We start from the raw sequence: 6,161 nt of genomic DNA on the forward strand, positions 1-6,161 counted from the left end.
AATATTTTCTTTTAATGGATGATGTGCAGTAGGAATCAATTTTCAAAAGAAGACTAATAAGCTTGGATCCCAGCAGTAGTTACTAATTTTATTGTCTCGGTATCATTTGCAATCAATAGAGAGAAATAGGCATTTTAAAAAGCATATGCTTGTGTGTGTTATTTTAGTTATCTCCAGCTCACAGCACCTGAAATTAATAATAACAATAATAATAATAATAAAAGCACAACTATTAATGAGAGTGCAGCCTTCTGACTTTACATATCATCGAGTTTTGATTTGTACAGCTTTCTGGCTTTAATGGTGTTGTTCTGAACAGCAAGAAGAAAGATATTAGTAAAACATATAAGAATATTTTACTATAAAAGCTATTCTATAAACAATAAATATATGAAGTGGTCATGGCATTCTGAGAAGTTATAGGGGACACCAAAAAAAGGAGGCATGCAATATTTTCAAATGTATGTCATCAAATAAACTCATCAATATCAGACATTATTTATGGTAAGTGTTGTCTTACACTATCTTTCTTTTCATATTATTTTTATTTGTGTTATTATGTCCTGGATAGGAGCATGAGAAGTTTGTAAGTATGTTTATATGATTGTATTAAGATAATTCCTTCTCTATGGTGACACTTCTCATAATCTTGCTTACCTGAAAGAAAAACTGGCACTAGCTAAGTATAAATAGCATTCCAATAATTACAGTATGTTGAACAGCAAGAGAAGCATATTAGAAGTGAAACAATATTACCAGCCTAATTGAGTAGTGGAAGTAAGTTAACAGTCCAATAATGCAATATAAATTAAAATGCCATGAAATTATGATAATACAATAAGAGTCTAAATAAGATTCAGTGACAGTAATATTTCAGACAAAAGCTTCTTTAAGATAGTTCTGTTTAAAATGTGCACATACAAAACTGCATTAAAGGAACATTATTAAGGTTGCAAAGTCAAGCACTCAAAACAAGTTAGGGAATGCTCAAATCAAGTTTGCCCGTGCAACATTAATTTGGCACCCTTGTGTGGGGGCATTATGGCACGGTCTTTAATTACATGATCACATGCTACTTTTTTCCACGGGGTGCCTGCCACCTTCAGATAATTAAGATTCACAGGAAAACTTAATTTTCACATTCTCTAATTTCTACAGGCTTGACATTGCAACCTTAATGATGTTATTTTAATATAGGCTTTTGTTTCATGTATGTGTGAGTGAGAGAAAGGGAAACAGAGGAAGAAGGCTGAAAGAGATGGTGTGAATTTTTGTATTTTAGTTAAGAAAGCAAACATTTCATCTTCAGTAGAAATGTAAGTGTAAAGTCAAGCTCAGAAATTAAACTCATTTTCCTTGTAACGTCCTAAATGTGGAAAAAAAGTAAATAAATATGGGGCAGCAATACCAGGCTGTTATCTCCATTTAGATTTGAGGTGATAGGTGCATCTTTCCACCACTTTCCACAAGTACTAATTGGCTTTCTAGAAATAGTCAAATTCAGTCTTTTGGGTTTCTTTCTTAGGTCTTAGGAAAAAAATATGTATTGGTCTGTTGTAGGCCCATTCAATCTACTCTGCTCCAGCTTTTCTGAGGGCCCTGAAGTTCTTCACATATTCTTGTAGGGCCATATATTTAAACTGTATGTAAGACCATGGTTGATCTTATAAGTAAGTTTAACAGTCTGGGCTCTTGAAGTAAAAATTCATATCACTTTCCCCACCTTAAATTTCTTATGTATCTTTTCTGTATCTTCTCTGATTTCAACATCATTGATAAAAATTTGGTATCAAAAGAGGTTGGAGCATTCCACTACCAGCTTCGCACTTGGTAGTTACAGCATAGTCATTACTGTATGCTCAGGAAATGCATGGACTTTTAGAGATGGTGTTTGATCCTCGACCTTCTATCATTTTCACTCTTCTGTAAATATGCACTTATTTCTTCACATTTTATATCTATACTTGTAATTGTTTATTTGTCTGTATGTCCATATGCATGTGAATATCCTATATATATTTGAGGTTTTGGTATATACGTATTTATATACTGAAAACATGCGCACACACAAAAGGAGGTAAGCAAATCTTACATTAGACCACCTTGATATATGTTTCATTTGAATGTGTCTTTGAGATTCTAAGTAGGTTTTTGATATTTAGATACATCCAGCAGCTTGACTGGATTAGTTATAGTGATGAACATAAGCAGAATGAAAGTACACTGGAGAAGTTTAGAGAATCTGCAGACCTCGAGAAGTGGTTGAGGGTGACGTGCACAGAAGTAGGCAATATTAAGCCATGCTCTCAACCTCATTAAAGAGCTGATAATTTTCTTCAGCTCCCTGTGCAGATTGAACCATAGAATTATTAAGCTTGGAAAAAATCTCTAAGATCATCTAGTCCAACCATCAACCCATCACCACCATGGCCACTAAACCATATCCCTGATACGCTCAGTTCTTCATGAACTCACAGTCATCATTTCACTCTCCCACTAGCCATATCTGGACAAAATATTTTAACCATCCTTACAGTGAAGCTACACTTTTTGAACAAAGATAAGGTCTAGGAATAAATTTCAGTCACATAGCCATTTGATGCATAAATTCAGGTAAAATCAGCAAACTTCAGAACTGACTGCAGCAGTACTCACAGCAGCTGAAATTTGAATGTGCACTAGTTCTCCAAATATGTAATCAGGCATTAAATGGACTTAACAGCTTGCATTAGCTTGATGCTAACATACTGTCATAATTTTGGCTGGGATAGAGTTAATTTTCCTCACAGAAGGTTGCATGATGATGTGTTTTGGATTTTTTATGAAAATGGTAATGATAACACACTGATGTTTTACTTGGTGCAGAGCAGTGCTGCACAGAGCCAACGACTTCTTTGCTTCTCGTGCTGCCCTGCTAGTGAGGAGCCGGAGATACACAAGGTGTTGGGAAGGAACAGAAACAGGACAGTTGACTCAGACTCACCAGAATGATTTCCATATCAGATGGCATCATGCTCAGAAATAAAGCCTGCGATAAAGAAGAAGGAAGAGGAGGAAGTTTGGAGTGATGACATTTGTCTTCCCAAGAAACGGTTATATGTGATGAGTCCTAGAAGTGCTGAACATGTCTGCTGATAAGAATTAGTGAGTTAATTCATTGTTTTGCTTTGCTAATGCAAAAGTTTTGCTTTACCTAGTAAAGTGTCTTTACTTCCACCAGTGTTCTTGCACTTTTATTTTTCTGATTCTCTCCCACATCCCACTTGGGGAGAGTGAACAAGCTGCTGCATGATGCTGAGCTGTCTGCTGGGATTAAAGCACAGCACATACTTGCAGAATCTGAGCTAATATCTCTTACATATCTTAAAAGAAAAAAAACACACACAAAAAAACCCAGCAATCATTTAATAGATTTCAGCAACTGATGAAGTCTAATTTGGGCATTTGAGGAAATGGGAACTGCTGTGAGGAATTCACGTATCGTTCAAGTACCTGAATATGGATGAAAATGCTTAGTGAAACAGTCCCTCAGACCTTATCAGAAAATAATATGAATCACAAAGAGTTTTAATACACTTTTAATGTATCCAGACAAATTCAGCGTAAATAAAGCTGTTTTAAAATAAATATAAATAATCAAGTGAATCAATCTAATTTGTTTCATTTTTCAGATGTCTTTTTTTTTTTTTTTTTTTTAAACAGGTGATGAATGCCTGCCTGTTCCTGCAGCAGCAAGGTTCATGTTGCTTGGTACAGTCAGAGGAAGAGACCTTTTGCCTTTCTTCAGCAACCAATTTCTTTCTTCATCTGGAAAGATCTGTATCTATTGGGACGATAGATGCAATTGTATACCACTTTGCCACCACATTTCCTGTATTTTCGTGCTTTATGCAGAGCTGGATTGTGGGTTCTGTAGGTTTTATTTGTGTTGGATGACTGGAATAGGTTTTCAGATTGTGTTTTCTGAAGAGTAACGACTGGTGCATTAAGTTTTGTCAACATTATCTCCACATCTTTTCTCTCACTCTCTTCTCACATTGTTTTTTTTTTCTTCCTTTCTTCCTTTCTTATTTTCTGTCTTTCTTTCTCTCTTTCTTTCTATCTTTCTTTCTTACTTTCTTCCTTTTTTTTTTTTTCAGTCAGGCCCATAGTATTCTAGGTTACTATTTAGATCTAATTTCAGCAGCGCATTTTTCATAGCACAAATATATGCATGCTAGCCCAAGAACTGGGAAAAAGATTTCATAAAGACTACTCAGTAGCCACTATTTGATTATATAATGAGTTTTTCTAATTTTTGTGAACGCTTTCAAAATTTGGCTTTATATATGACTGAGCCAAATAGTGGTTAGCAATTAATGTTTGGCCCATAGATATAAATTGTAATTCTTGTCCTGGAGGAATTCCTAAAGACTAGAAATCCTGATCATCCTCATGAGGAAAAAAAGAAGATAACAAATTTAACACAATGTGAAATATATATTTTTGGTGAAAAGAAAAGAAAAGAAAAAAGAAAAGAAAAGAAAAGAAAAGAAAAGAAAAGAAAAGAAAAGAAAAAAGAAAAGAAAAGAAAAGAAAAGAAAAGAAAAGAAAAGAAAAGAAAAGAAAAGAAAAGAAAAGAAAAGAAAAGAAAAGAAAAGAAAAGGGGAAGGGAAGGGGAAAGGGAAGGGGAAGGGGAAAGGGAAAGGGAAAGGGAAGGGGAAAGGGAGGGGAAGAGAAGGGAAGGAGAAGGGGAAGGGGAAGAAGGAGAAGGGGAAGGGGAAGGGGAAGGAAAGGAAAAGGAAAGGAAAGAAAAAGATTTAGTGTCCAATATCACACATCTTTCCTTTGAAACAATATTTTAATTTTATTCTTTTGTACTTTTCCTGACAAAAAACTCAGCTATACTCAGATAGAAACCAACATTAAAAAATCTGTTTCCTGTGTTTGAGCTACATCCTGTTATTCAGTAAATAATTGTGGTGCTTTGCAGTCAGAGTGAAGGCAACTCAATTCAACCACTAAGCTAACAATGCTGCATAGAAGCAACTGCCATGCTAGCTGTCATTCAAAGTTTACTTCCACAGTAAGGAGAACAGTGAAGGAACGAGACAACTGTATTCAAGCAACCTGTGTTAAAGCATGATTCAGACAGGTCTGAACTTGGAAAGAATTCTCACCATGCCTCAGTTTGTGCTGGAAATTACTGAGGGTCTGAAGCTCACCACTGAAGGGAGGACAGGCAGAAAAGAGATTTCATCTTTCATTTGTCTATTGATCTTATTGCCAGATTTAAAATTTCAAACTTTGTTCTAAAGGATTGGAATTTATATTCTTACAGCTAGAAACTCAAACCTGTCTAAGAGTAGGTTTGACTTGAAGATCTTAGATTCCCTCAATTCAATAAATTTCATGAGGTGATGCTTTTCTACATCTGTATGGTGGATTTTGTGCGTCTGTGTTTTAATTGCGTTATATAACAGGATATGCAAAAGATTAGCTATGAAATATTCAGGATATCTGTTTATGGAAATTACTGCTTATCGTCCACGTAGCTACAGCTAATTATTATTTTTTAATTATTTGTGAGATTTTTTTTTCAGATCATATACCATTTATATACTTGAGGCATTTTACATCAACAAAATGAACTGACTTGAATGACTGAAAGAAAGTGGGATTGCTAATGTACTCCTGTATGCATTAACATCCTCTTTTACAGGAGTGTTGAGCCAAGAACTGAATGAATTTCAGAATTTAAGTGCAGAAATCCCCTGGTACATTGTTTTCCAAGCACCAAATAGAAGGAGAGATGAAGAAGAGTTACAAACTTCATATGTTTTCATTTTTATTTCGCTATAGGGACAAATGGAACACTTCTAAGGAGTAGTCACCATCTTAGCAAGCCGTGTTCATATGTAAAGTATGAGCAGGAAACCAACAGGGAAAATTTGTACCCAGATGTGACTTTTACTCCATACAACATAGTAAATGACAAAGTCCTAGCTCCTGTGTTATTTTTGTTTCCCATCATCTAAAGTATGGGAAAGAGAAAGATGTTATTCACTGAAGTATAATTTATTTATTTATTTACTTATTGTACATTAGAACCATCTTATTTTTATGGATGGCCATCATGTCCTTTAGTTATTTGACTGGCTTCTTTGATTATTGATTTTTTT

The 6,161-nt window shown here is 34.8% G+C and overlaps 1 long non-coding RNA gene across 1 annotated transcript; it reads left to right on the top strand.

Annotated features, from left to right (window-relative positions):
• On the top strand, positions 396–4,021 carry LOC110389283. The gene is made up of 3 exons (XR_002433107.1): positions 396–504; positions 2,866–3,144; positions 3,703–4,021. It is a non-coding gene; the product is annotated as an uncharacterized LOC110389283 (long non-coding RNA).

Source organism: Numida meleagris, chromosome Z (assembly GCF_002078875.1).
Source record: "Numida meleagris isolate 19003 breed g44 Domestic line chromosome Z, NumMel1.0, whole genome shotgun sequence".
Classification (NCBI taxonomy): Eukaryota; Metazoa; Chordata; class Aves; order Galliformes; family Numididae; genus Numida; species Numida meleagris.